Raw genomic sequence first — 12,590 nt, 5'->3', positions numbered from 1 at the left:
TTATGGTTGTTAATTTATTATTTGGTTTAATTTTTGTTGTGGGATGAACTGACCCCTTACACCAATATTTAGGTACTAATGATCTCAAAGGTTGTATGAATGACGTTTGCTTGGCGCACGCGCGTAGGAAAAAGGGTACTTTAATAAAATAATAATAATGTTTGTAGTGATAAAACCGTTGTGATACAATTTTAAGTTTATTTATTTTTCATCGTTCATTTTTAATAGAAATGCGGAGGCGGGGTCCTTCTGCTAGGAAAACTCGAATTATTCTATTTTTAACCGAACATTTTCTACAATTAGTAAATTGTCTTTACAAATAATAATATCCGATAAATCGCATTGTGATATTTTTTAAAATGGAATCAAACTATTTACTAGAGAAATTTTATTTATTATATGATGAACTACTTTAAAAAAAAAAAATTAAGTCGTTTTTGAAAGAAAATAAATATTTTTAAGTAATGTCTTGGATCAAAATCCGGGGCGTTACATGGATGATAGAGTGAAGAAAACATACTTAAGTGTAATTAATGAATTTATTACCTACAAGTTATGTAGTTATGTAATATTGTATATAAGTTTTATATCGGTTGCTCTTGAGCATGAAACATTTAAGGAGATGCATCCCTCTCAAGTGGGATAGGTTTTTGATAGTGGCACCAAAGATATTGACCTTGCGACTCGATTAAAATTTTAGGTTGAATCTGTTGGGGAAGGAATCAGAGACGTTGATAGGAACCTGAATAATGGGCCTAAAACAGAGGTAGGCCTTGCTGCAAAGAGGTTTGTTATATGGAAGGTTTATTCTAGAAGAAAGAAAGTGGGCCAAGAGAGAGAGAAGAAGAATTTGGTTAATGAGGTAGCAGTAGGTCCCATGTGATTCGGTTATGGAGGTATTTGTATAAAGGGGGACGTAAGGGAATAGAGAGAAAAGAGTAATCATTAGCTTATTAGTGTTATAGGAGAATAGCTATTCTCTAGTTAGAAGCTAGGCTTTGGAATTATCCTTTGTATTGGTTCCCTGTTCTTATTTACCATTAATACACATATCCATTTACTTCATTGATACTATTATATTTTGTTTTATGTTATTGAGCTACTAGTAATTTCTTTCTATTTTATCATTGGTCCGACCTATCGGATTCCGAGGAAGAGCTAGTGAGACGTTGCATTTACTATGCCACAAAAGATGAACGAAAGAGTTGAGGTGTTGGAAGGTAGTGTGGGAGTTTTGCGTGTTAGTATGGAGGAATTTCATAAAATGATGATGGCGGAGTTTGGCAAATTACGTGATCGACGCATTCCTGACCCGTTTTACTCCTCTCAGGAGGAAGTTAGTTCTGAGTACATAACGACAATGAAAAAGCCGGAGTTACCACCGAGCTGAAACTTACTTCGAGGCATAAGGGCCATCAGAGGAAGTAAATGTTAGATTTGCAAAACTAAGCATGGAAGGGACCACCATTCATTGGTTCAATCTGTTACGTGAAACAGAGGATTAGTTGACATGGTCAAAATTGAAGAAAGCTTTAATTGAACGTTATGGAGGGAGGAAGAGTGATAACTCTTTCGAAGAATTGAAGGATCTTCAACAAACATAATATGTGGAAGACTATATTTCAGATTTTGAGTATGTTTCATCTCAAGTAGATCGCCTCCCTGAAGAACAATACCTTGGGTGTTTTTTGGGTGGTCTCAAATCAAAGATCCACTTTAGAGTGAGGAAATTTGATCCCGAAATGCATACACAAACCATGAAAATTGCTCGGGATATAGAAACAGAGTTATAGGGAACATTTATGCACAAAGGCAATGGTGGGTTGCGTCAATGGAAAGGGGGAAGAGAGACAAAGTCTGGGCTGGGTGTATGAGTGGGAAACGGGTCAAATTTCAATACGGGTGGAAGGAATGGATCTGAATCGCATTTTAATGCGGGTCCAGGTAAAGGTAATTTTAGTTCGAGTTACTTGAGTGGAGGCTCAACAAAGACAACCCAATCAAGTGTCATTTCAAACCCTAATTCGACTGGAGAGACGATGCAACAAGGACAGAGCGACGGCGCGCCATAATCAGGAATAAGGGAATCAAACATCTTCCCTATTCGGAACTCATGGATAGGAAGGCTCGTGGTCTCTGTTTCAGGTGTGGGGAACCATTTCATCCTCTTCACCGATGTTCTAACAAAAAACTCTGATTGGTGATTCTCGGGGATGACGAAATGAAAAACGACGAAGGTGAGGTGATTGCTATTGAACTCAAGGAGGAAGATGAAGAAACAAGCCTAGAGTGCAACATTTTGGATATTTTTGGGATGACATAGATAACAAAGTTGTGCAAGTGTTGGCGGACAGTGGGGAAACCCACTGTTTTATTAATTCAAAGATGGCAATGACACTTAGTTTGGTGGTGGTGCTGAATGTGGAGCTAGGAGTCAAATTGGGTGATGGCCATGGTGTACAAAAGTGGAGGTTCAGTTGGGAAATTTCACTACCAGAGTTATTGCTTATGTGTTGGAATTGGGGGACATGGATTTGATATTTGATGCAACTTGGATGAGGTAATTTGGTAAAGTCACATTTGATTGGGAAAACATGGTGTTGAGTTTTCCATGTGAAGGGAATACGGTGGAATTACAAGGTTTGATGACTTCTCCAGTAGCATTTTCTTTACATAGTTTGTTGCAAGATGAGGTAGTGGAGAATTAAGTTAGCCATAAAAGTGAGTTGATCCTCAAGCAACAAGAGGAGTTGGATCAATTGTTGAAACACTTTTCGACGATGTTCACAGAATTGGAAGGGTTACCACCAACAAGAGATATTGTCCATGGTATAGAGCTGCATAAGGAAGTTGCCTCAGTGAGTGTTCGACCGTACTGGAATATGTATCATCACAAGGATGAGATAGAACGACAAGTTCAAAATATGCTCCGACAAGGCATCATCAGGCATAGTTCAAGTGTTTTTCTAGCTTTGTAATATTGGTGAAAAGGAAATATGACACGTGGAGGATATGCATGGATTATAGGGAACTGAACAAGGCCACCATTCAGAACAAGTACCCTATTCCGGTTGTAGAGGAGTTGTTGGATGAATTACATGGTGCTCAATATTTCTCCAAGATCGATTTAAAATCGAGGTGCCATCAAATAAAGGTGAAAGAGGAGGATGTGCGCAAAACGGCCTTCCAAACACATGAAGGTCATTACGAATTCTTGGTGATGCCATTTGGGTTGACCAACACACTGTCCACATTTCAATCGACAACGAATCTAGTATTTAAACCATTTTTAAGAAGGTTAGTCTTGGTATTTTTTGATGACATATTGGTGTATAGAAAGCGCTGGAATGATCATGTGCAAAACCTAAATCAAGTTCTGGAGGTGTTATAGTGCAGTGGGTTTGTGGCTAATGAAAAAAAGTGGATTTTTGACAGCAAACAAGTTGAGTATTTAGGCCATATCATTTCCGACAAGGGAGTAACAGTAGATCCTGATAAAATAAAGAGCATTGTGATTTGGCCAATTGCCTGTAATGTGAAGGGTGTGCGAGGATTCTTGGGGTTGACGGGATACTATAGAAAGTTTATTAAAGGATACAGGAAGATAGCTAAACCGTTAATGGAGTTAACCAAAAAGAAGTGATTCAAGTGGGGAGAAGAGGCATTACAAGCCTTCTGAATTTTACTCATCTGTTTGAGATTGAGTGCGATACGTCTTGAAGAGGCGTGGGGGCTGTTTTGATGCAAAAGAAGATACAAATTGTGTATTTCAATAAAGCCTTGTTGAAAAACAACTTAGCCTAATCAGCCTACGAAAAGGAATTGATGGCACGTGTACTGGCGGTGCAACATTGGAGACCCTATCATTGGGAAGGAATTTTGTGGTCTATTTCGATCAAAAAAGTCTTAGGCATTTGTTGGAGCAAAGGATAACTATGATCGATCAACAAAATTGGATGGCTATACTCCTTGGCTATCATTTTGATTTTATTTACAAACCGGCTCTGGAGAACAAGGCGGCAGATTCCTTGTCAAGAATGTTTGAGGGAGTTGAGTTGAAGGTCATTTCTTCATTTCCTATTTGGCTGCAAATACAACAGGTTCAACAAGAAGTGAATGAGGATGTTCATCTAAAAAGGTGCTGGATGAGGCTTTAGCAGATTCCGATGCCCACCCAGGTTTTAGTTGGCAGCAAGGAGTGTTACTCTATAAAAACAAGATGGTTTTAGCTTCCAAATCAGCCTACATACCATTAATTTTGCAAGAATTTCATTCAACCCCAATAGGGGGTCATTATGGGTTCTTGAGGACGTATAGAAGAGTAGCAAGAAATTTGTATTGGATAAGGATGAAGAGTGATGTGCAGGAATTTTGGCGCAGATGTGATTTTTGTTATCGGCAAAAATATTTGGCTTCGTCACCGGTGGGGTTGTTGCAACCCCTGCCTATTCTGGGGCAAATTTGAGAATATATTTCCCTTGATTTTATAACTGGACTATCCAAAATCTAAAGGAGTTAAGGCAGTTTTTGTTGTGGTCGATAGATTGTCCAAGTATGGACATTTCATACCCTTGAAGCATCTATACTACAAGGAAAGTGGAAAAAGTGTTCACAGAGGAGATAGTTTGTTTACACGGGATACCTCAATCCATCGTAAGTGACCGAGACCCTTTGTTTGTTAGTATATTTTGGAAGTAGTTGTTTAGATTGCAAGGAACAATCTCGAAAATAAGTTCTTCACGTCATCCCGAGACGGATGGACATACATAAGTGGTTAATAAATGTCTCGAGGCATACTTGTGTTGTTTCGCTGCAGAACAACCTCAAAATTGGTTGTACTGGGTATCGTGGGCAGAATTTTGGTTTAATTCAATGTACCATGTGTCTATGGGGGTAAAGCCTTTTGAGGTTGTGTGTGGAAGGAAGCCACCACCCATGATCTACTTTTCTATAGGTGAGACACGGGTCGAGGCAGTAGCAACTGAATTAGTGGACCAAGATGAGGCTTTGAGGCAACAAAAGCACAATATGTTGAGAGCACATCAACAAATTAATAAATATGCAGATAGAAAAAGGAGAGATGTATCATTTGAGGTGGGAGATGGGTGTTCTTAAAATTGAGACCTCACCGGCAACAAACTGTACCACGGAGGATCAATCAAAAACTATCCCCAAGATATTTTGGGCTTATCCAATACTGGAAAAAGTGTGACCAGTGTCATACAAGCTGAAGTTGCCCGATCCGCCCGAATCCATTCAGTTTTTCATATTTCACAATTAAAGAAAGCTATTGGAAATTACACCCTAGAACCCAAGCTGTCTGAGGGGATGGAAATTAAAGGGAATGACTTGGAAGAACCTGAATGATTGTTGACCTCTAGAGAGATACGTGATAGAGGAATGTTGGTAAGACAATGGTTAGTCAAATGGAAGGGACGAGCGTTGGAAGATACAACTTGGGTGGATGAATGCTTGCTGGATAGTCAATTTCCCAATGTTAGCCTTGAGGACAAGGTTTTTGCTGAAAGGGATGGCAATGATAGGAACCTGAATAAAGGGCCTGAAACAGAGATAGGCCTTGCTGCAAAGAGGTTTGTTATATAGAAGGTTTATTTTAGAAGAAAGAAAGTGGGCCAAGAGAGAGAGAGAAGGAGAAGTTGGTTAATGAGATGGCAGTAGGTCCCATGTGATTTTATTATGAGGTATATGTACATAGGGGACGTGACATAATGGAGAGAAAAGAGTAATCATTAGTTTATTAGTGCTTTAGGAGAATAGCTATTCTCTAGTCAAGAGCTAGGCTCTGGAATTATCCTTTGTATTTGTTCCCTGTTCTTATTTACCATTAATACACATATGCATTTATTCCATTGATACTGTTATATCTTGTTTTCTGTTATTGAGCTACTAGTAATTTATTTCTATTTCATCAAACGTCTCTATGGTGTTGGAGATATGTCAAAGCATTATAAGTCAGGTATCTCATCTCTTACACAACATTCTTGTGTACCTATATATGGTAGTCAGACTTTGTCTCGTTGCTCTTATGAGATTGATGTACAGATGGAAGCAATTGAGGAGAGGGCTAAGGCTACAAAGGATGATGCCCGAGCTGCACGAGAGGAAAGTCATTGGGAAATGAGCGTACAATAGAGTTGGAGAGGTAATTGGAGAAATTGGCAAATAGTGTTGCTTCTATATAGTGTAACCAACATTGTCGCCATTCTTACGATGAGGAGGATGACCAACTTTGACTCTTACAACATAGAAGACTAGATTATGGTTTGTTTTTCTTTGGAGATTACTTTGACTCGGTCTGACATCTAGCATATGACTTTTTTTTGAAATATCTAGCCAATGACTTGATTGGGACTTGTTTTGTGTCATATTAGACATGTTTATTGTATATTTCTTTTGAGACTTGTTTGACATATTAGTTTGATGTTTACTTTGAGACATGTATGTCAATTTGGATCAATGTTTAGTTTGATGCTTGTTTATTTCACAGACAAAATTAAGGTTGTCAAAATAAGTATATTTTGGTTTTTATTGGGTTTCTTTTTTTGTTTTTGTTGCTTACATATAGGTCATTTTGTGATATATGGATGACATAAAAACATTTTTGTCTTTATTGTTTGGTGAATTTATAGATAGTTAACTTATTTGTTTATCGAGAAATTGTGTTGGAAAAGTGAAGAAAACATATGGTTTTTCTATTTATATGAGGAGAAAAGTGAAATTTCACATATTTGTGGGAGTAATGGTATAAATAGGAGAGTACAAGGTAAAATTTTTCCTATTTATTTTCTATGAAAAATCTTTTATGGGCCAAAATCATAGATGTCTCAAGTCTCACTACAACAATCTCCACAATCCAAAAAGAAAAATAAATACCACTCGTCCTCTTTACTTCAATAGGGCCACCAGAAACGCACCCCTGTAAACCTCCAGACTTGCCTCTGAACTTTGAGAACAAATTTCAAGTGAATCCATTGACAATGATAAAAGACTTATAGTTAGTCAAATTAGTTTTTATGTTTTTGACAATATTATATTCATTTATTCAAAATGATAAAAATTAAATCGATCGAGAACAATACATTTCAAAATTGCTAAACACAAAAAATAATGAATCTACAAACAAACTCACATCATTTAAGTTAATAGCATAATATGGCAAAACATACGTATATGATAAAAATAAAGTGTCCGAAATTCCTATGTCTCCAGTGCTGCACCATCGATGACGCCAAAGTTAATGACTGCATTTTCATTAGATCGAAGTTGATTTGCCGATCTAAATCAAATAAACGCCGCAAAAAGACGAGAAATCAAAACATTGCACTAAAACAACAGAGAAAACAATGACTTTACATTTGAATGACGAAATTGCAAATATATATATATATATATATGAAAAACTACTTATTTAAACAAAAGTAAAGGATAAATAAGTGAAATAGGTGATTTCTAGCCAAATATGTAAACCACCTTTCATGAATGGAAGAAAAGAAAAGAGGGTTAATATAAAAAGGAGCGGTCAGTGATTAGTCCAATTAGTTAGTTATTAGTTAAAATAGTCTAATTGATACTTTGGATGTATTAGTAGTTACTTTATATTATTATATTTTTTAGAAATTTCTTTAGGAGATGATGCCACATGGATAGTTAAGATTTATTTAGAATAGTGTATATTAAATGTATTGTTCCATTTTAGAAATCAATGAGCAGAAGAAAAAAAATAATAATCAATGAAAAAATGTCTTTTAATTTTATTAGATAATTTCTCTCTTATTATTCTCTTTCTTAGTTTAGAACCCTAAATTTCAGTCTCTTCCTGAAAAAAGTCTATCATAAACTCTTCAATCGTATATAAAATAATCATTGTCATTAGATATGATGACTTCTATCAAATTTTCAATGATATCATTTGTATTGGTTTAATTTTGACTGGATCAAAGTTTATCGTGTAGCTTGGCTTGTAGAGAAAAAAAAATACTTAAACACAAAAATCAAATAAAAGTTCTCACGCTTATGGGTCACGTAAGAGATGATGGAATGGATTAGTTTGAGTCTACTAAAAAAATTCAAACAAGGAAGGAATTAGTACAAAACAAATTTTAGAGTTCACACAATGTACCATACCTGAAACGTGAACAATTGATTTGTTAAATTTTATTTGCATGGTTGAGATGACAAAAAACCCGCACCAAAAAACACATGTGAACAAAATCTGCGACAAATACAAGATGATAATTTAACAAGTATTCGTAGAAAATAAATAGATAATTCGATTACTCGTCAATTAATGGGGAGGAAGCGAGTATATACCTCTACTAGCAATAAATATACATAATTATCCATATTTATATTTAGTTTAAGGATTTAATTTGTATAGACCGTCAATATAAATAGTTTTTATACTATTAATCAATCAGTCGTTAGATCAGTAAAGATATCTGACTTTTATCAAAACTAATTCTACAGTCATTCTAATGAGTGGTTGTAATATGCTGACAGTGTAAATTTTTTTACACCGACAATGCATAACAATTAAACTCATACAAAATTCGAAAAATGTCGGTCAATCTCAAACTCACAAAATAAGTGGTCTCTCACACCCACTTTCATAAATTAACAAATCAATGATAAAATTAATCCATAACAAAATGCATATTATATGAATAAAAAAATGGTGTTTTAAAAGTTAATTTTGTGTAAAATTAATTTTTTATTATGTAGAAAAATATGCTTTTAATTTATTAAATATATGTGGCTATCCATGGAAACCCATGAGCAGAGGAGGTTGGGAGGCGGTTTGAGAGGTGCGACCGAGCAGGGCCTCAAATTTTTAGAATATTTTTTACTAAGTATTTATATATATAAACTTATCAAACTCATTTTTTATGTTAAGATATTTTCTAAAAAAATTAAAGTCATATTACCATTTTGTTGACCCATGTGTCTCTTATAAAAAGAACCGGATGAATATTTTATTATGTTATAATATAGTATCATTTCATGTTCAAATCTAAATTAGACATTTAACTTTTATTTATCTACTATAAAGTTCAAATTCAAATTTCAGACATTGTAAAAAAGAAACCCTAAAGAAAAACAAATTTCACCAACTCATCATCATTCATAGGTAAGAGACAAATTTATTATTTTTATTGAAAAATCTCTCTTAATGGACACAATTAAACCTTGAGTGAGTATGCTAAAGAGTCTTTTTAGATGTATTATTTTTTATTTATCATAGATCAAACAATTAACCTACTTAATAGAAGAATCGAACAATATAAAACATATGAGGAAATTTTTGAAATTTTATTTTGTATTGACAACTTAGGTCATTAATGAAAACTTGAAATTATGTTGCAAAATCTTGAAGCTTATTTGAAACATGGTAATTCTTATTATCTTGATAGTAAAAGTATATTTTAACAATTGACTCAAAATCAAGTTTTTTTGATATTGAGTTCTCTTAAAATATTTCATTGTTTTCGTAACGCTTGCATATCTTATAGAATAATAGTAATAATATTTGTTAATGTTGCATTTGTTGAGAGAAGTTTTTCGAAATTTAAATTATTAAAATCTTATTTACAATCAACAATATCGTAAAATAAATTATATAATCTTGTATTGATGTCAATATCGTAAAATAAATTATATAATCTTGTATTGATGTCAATATCGTAATTAATTGGCTTGTAGGTAAATACTTACCCATGGAAAAGTGTTGGGATATGCTTACTCGAAGAATTTTCGTGGGTAAAACTACTCATGGATTCTCTTTGAGTAACATTATTCATGACCTTTTTATGAGTAGAGATATAGATACACACAGAAAAGTCACGAGTACCATTACTCACGAACTATCCATGAAAAATTATATTGTTTTCTATTTGATATTTCTAGTTGTATGCATGGCATGTATGTGGGTAATTTACCCACAAAAGGAGCATAGATAATAGCATTCAAATTATGTAACGATGTACTCATGGAATTTTCGTGGGTAATGAAAATATGATTTTCAATATGCTTTTGTTTTTTACTGTTTGTTGTATTTTTTTAATCTCTTTTTAAAATAAATTTTAAGCATAACAAAACATCACTGCCAAAATAAAATGAAGTATTATCTAAATAGTGTTGTTAAAATACACATAGTGACTACCACAAGTCTCAAAATTAAGACAATTTATACTACCATAAGTCTCAAAATAAGCACACTATCATTGCCATAAGTTTCAAAATGCACATAACGATACTATCATAAGATTATATATAGATAATGCCTACAAGTCTAAGCAAAATATGTAGTCATAACTACTAAATGAAAATGAAAGTAGAAATCAGTATTACTCCTCCTCCTCCTCATCGTTAGACTCATCTTCATCATAATCTGGATGACGATGACAAGAGGACTCAACCTTTATAGAAGCAACACTTTTTTTTGTCAATGTTGCTAGTTGCATCTAGAGCTCTGTAATGCGATGTTCTATTTGTCGAACTTTCTCTTGTCGAAGTTGCTTTGCTTTCCTTGGCTACCACTACTAGATGTTTCCCAAACTTTTGAGGTATATTTCAACTTACCTTGTGATAGCGTTTCAGCAAGTGTACTGAATCGTTGCAAGTAATAATAAAACGCTAGTACCGAGTGTCGAACTCAAGGATTGCGTTTTACTATTGAATTATATTTGATTACTAAAATTGAACAAAAAGGTTCCCAAGTTGATTGAAATAATGGTTGAAATTAACAACAATAATAAAATTGATCTTTTATAATGAGAAAAATGTCAGGGATGAGTTTCACTTCGAATCCAACCTTGGTGTCTAATTTGATCCTAGTTACTGAATTCCTTTATTGAATTATTACCGAATTCTCTTTATTATTCTTGCCCTAATGTCTTAGTGACAGAACCTTTAATTCCAAAGTAACCCCTAATTCCTTAGTGGATTTAAGATTAGAATTAAGCATTACCGTATAGAAATTATCTTGTAAATTATTGCTTTGCAACTAATTTAATTGGTTTCATGACCTGCATCTATCCCTAGACTACAAATTCATGAATTTCTCATCTCAAGCATTTGTAAAGTCCACTTCCGTTTCAAAATACAAATCGTAGAACATTTTAATGTTGATCAAACAATAAAAAGCATTAAGCATAGAGATGAGAAAAACAATTCAATAAACTCATTCATATAACTATAAATCAAATCAGAAAAATAAGGGTTTCATCTGGTTACACTCAACCCTAACAAATAGGGTTTAGTTACTCATGACAGAGATACAAAAGATAAGGATTAAAGAAGAATTACAAGAATGATTCATGGATGATTCTTGATAAAACTGCTTCAATGGCGTTAGAAACGGCCGTCTTTGAGTTTCTATGCTAGGGCACAAGTCTCCCAAGTTCCCCAGAGTCAAAAAAAATCCCTAAAACAGTAAAAATCTGCGTTTTTATGATTCTGGTGCGCGTCGCGCGCCCCAGGCGCGGAAAAACGCGCTCCAGGCGCGCGTTGGCAGAGTCCAATACTGAGAAATGCGCTCCAAGCGTATTTCATCTGTTGTCTGATGTATTTTGCATTTTTCTCATCTTTTGCGTCTGAATTTGGTCCCGGTGTCTTCATGAAAGTTGTAGATATGAATCTTAGCTTTAATTAGCACTTGGAGTGACACTAATTGGACATCTAGAACTCCAGATATGGCTGAAATACTCCACATATGTCATGTTGATTTTTCACCAAAATTCAGCACTGCACTAAAACAAAACGCAATGTAAAATTACGACAAATTCCTACTTAATCAACGAAATAAAAACAAAAAACATTTTATTAACTCAAAGAACAAAAATCAACAAAATGTATCAAATAAATCCTTAATTTAACTGATGATTGAGGATAAATAAGACTAAAACAGTGGGAAAATATGCATATGATGAAGAGTCATCACAACCCCAAACTTAATCTATTGCTTGTCCCCAAGCAACAATTAATTTCATATTTGGTCCTGTTAAATGCACACTTAAATTCAATTTCTCAAATTACATCAAACTCAAATTTCAAAGTTCTTGCTACTGCAAAACATTCATCATGCTCTATGGTTGTTTTCAAAAATACAGACAACAAGATTTGTACACCTTGGCATTCATTCATCAAATTCAACTCTCTCTTCACACAATCTCACCAAAATTTCTCTCAAGTGTTTAGAAAGGTTTATGAATTTATCACTCAAATCCTAGAACATGCATCACGCTACCATAGGCTTGAAAAAATTCTAGTTAGCAATCACAATGCAGTAAACACATACATTTTTGGAGGACTTTCGGGTTGTAATGAGGCTTAGGTAAGGGTAGGACATTTTAGGATAGTAGGCTTTACCACTTGGAGTTAGGCATACATTTCCAGATTATTCTACCATATTTTTTTTCTTCACCTTTTCATTGTGGAGATTCTCAGACATTGACAAAAGAACCAAGAAGATAAATTTTTTACCAAAGTACACAGATTGAATTTTTTTTATCTTCTTTTTTTCTTCTTTCTTCTTTCATTTTATTTTTCTTCTTTTTATTATTATTTTTTTT

General features: G+C 34.2%; 1 long non-coding RNA gene across 1 annotated transcript; it reads left to right on the top strand.

The window, feature by feature from the left end:
* The first annotated feature begins 569 nt into the window (after positions 1–569).
* Positions 570–6,514, top strand: LOC105851298 (uncharacterized). The gene is made up of 2 exons (XR_001143047.3): positions 570–5,977; positions 6,064–6,514. It is a non-coding gene; the product is annotated as an uncharacterized lncRNA (long non-coding RNA).
* The last annotated feature ends 6,076 nt before the right edge of the window (positions 6,515–12,590 follow it).

This window comes from Cicer arietinum, chromosome 6, assembly GCF_000331145.2.
Source record: "Cicer arietinum cultivar CDC Frontier isolate Library 1 chromosome 6, Cicar.CDCFrontier_v2.0, whole genome shotgun sequence".
NCBI lineage: Eukaryota > Viridiplantae > Streptophyta > Magnoliopsida > Fabales > Fabaceae > Cicer > Cicer arietinum.
Note: the sequence above shows the minus strand (reverse complement) of the source record. Positions and strands in the feature narration are given on the sequence as shown.